The sequence below is a fragment of the Triticum aestivum genome, unplaced genomic scaffold (genome assembly GCF_018294505.1).
Source record: "Triticum aestivum cultivar Chinese Spring unplaced genomic scaffold, IWGSC CS RefSeq v2.1 scaffold4B_scf_1987, whole genome shotgun sequence".
In the NCBI taxonomy this organism is placed as follows: Eukaryota; Viridiplantae; Streptophyta; class Magnoliopsida; order Poales; family Poaceae; genus Triticum; species Triticum aestivum.
Window position 1 is genome coordinate 267955 of NW_025225099.1, and position 2297 is coordinate 270251.

Genomic DNA, 2297 nt, shown 5'->3' on the forward strand with positions numbered 1-2297 from the left:
ACAAAGGAATGTGTTTGTGCAAGTAGACGGCCGATCAGTGTCTTACCTGGAAGTTTCTCAGGTTGGGTGTAGCATATGTTGTGCTCGTTATCGATGGTTGGTATGAACAGATCGATGAGAGACTGAAATCTCACGTTGTCAGCACTCACTTTGTCCTCAAGGTGCTCGATCAGCTCCTGATCCGTGGGATCGAACTTGACGCCAGCTGGCAGCACCGGCCGATCCTTCTTCGACTTGCATCGGTAATTCCAGTTATATGGTACTCAATGTATGATGAGTCGACTGTTTTAAGTGAATGATGAAAGATTTTGACAGATAAGTAGTACTCCAAATCTGAAGTCCAGAATACCCGAACACGCCGTCGGGATTAACATGTCACCTCACGTGCAGCGTGTTGTCACGTCAATTCAATGTGTGGACATGATGAATAATTTGACCGACGTATACCACTACTGCTACTGTACTACTTACTAGTCGTATTTAGTGTCACAATTTATACATAGGTTTAACTAACAAGTACGCACTTGAAGCCTAACTGATATATATATATATATATATATATATATATATATATATATATATATATATAAACACTATTTTGATCACAGGATCAGAATAATATTCTGATCACAACATGAACTTCTCGAGTAACGCGTCTGACCTTCCCCGAGCACTAGGTTGAACTTCAGCTGAAATGTGTCCAAATGAGGCTTGCGATATACCGTTGGAAAGCTATGGACACCAATATCATGACCCAAGTTAAATTTTTGGCAAAATGTAAGCGGTTTAAGAGCAGTTTTGAAAACCGTTTTTTCTTCATACAAAAAACATGAATTGTATTTTTGATCGCATTTCTAAACTGTTTATCGGAACGAGGTAAATAATATGGAATTCGAAAGCTGCTGCAAAACCACTCCTTCCACGTGTTGAAAGTTTTCTCTAATTCCCTATGGATAAATAGTAATTTGGAAAATCATAAAATTTCGCAAACCGAACACCCGAGTTTGTATTTTCAATGTAATTTCTAAACGGCTAATCCAATTGAGGCAAATGATATGGCGTTGGAAAGCTTGTGAAAATGCACTACTTTTTCATGTTAAAAGTTTTTTTCTAATTTGGAACGGTTTAAAAGTAATTCAGAAAATGGTATAAGTTCCACCGAGTTCGTATTTTCGACCTAAGTTTTTAACCGTAAGTCCGAATTCAACAAATGATATGGCGTTGGAAAGCTTGAGGAAATGCAAAACTTTCTCGTATATATTGTTTCTCCCAATTCCTTACAGTTTTACGTCAAATTTGAAAATAGCTAAAAATGTATTTTTGGCATAAATTCTACAAACTTTATCGGAATGGGGCAAATAATATACCACTGAAAAGCTACGGAAAATGCGAAACTTTTTCATGTTGATGGTTTTCTCTGATTCCTAGCCGTTTTCAAGTAATTGCAAAAACAACAAGATCATTTGTTCTGCCTTTACCGCGAAACTGATTCTTCGAAAATGCACCGCGTGAAGCACCTCAACTTCTCGGCATGTGTACTTGAACTTCACTCTGTTTTTCACGTGTTTTTTTTCTCATAGATCTCCATTCGCTGCTCCTAGCTCTCCATCCATTCACCGGAATTGAGCACATGATGTACCGATGGAAAGCTGCTGTAAACACGCAACTTTCCCGTGTTGATCATTTTTTCATACTCGCGACGATTTTAAAAGTTTTCATCTGAAATTCCTTCAGCGTAGTAGTTGAACTTCCTGCTGTTTTCACGTTGATATTTTGTGACGTATTTTCGTTTATAATTTTCTCATCCATTCGTCGGTGTTACACAAATGATATTCATTTTGTAGAAACGTCTCTCACAATAATTTTTTTTAACTTTCTCCGATCGAGGACTTGAACTTATAACAACAAACCTTTTAGTATTTGTTTTTTTTACTTTTTTAATACAAAATGTACACCGTGTAATACGTGAACTTCTGACAGTTATCAATCTAAACATTTCTCAGTTACATGAAAATATCTGAGTTTTTTATGAATATTAATTTGAATTTATTAATCTTTTCTTATGAAATTTTGAAGCGCTCTATTATTAAAATTTGAACTTCTTGTTATTTAATTTTTGAACTTCTTGTTTCCATTCTTTAATAACGAGGAAAATCTGAGTTTCCTGTAATCATCGAACTTCTCCATATTTTTAATATGAACTTCCTCGTTTTATTTCTTATATTTTTTTATGAAATTTTGAAGCGCTCTATTATTAGAAGTTGAACTTCTTGCTATTTTCTTTTTGAACTTCTTGT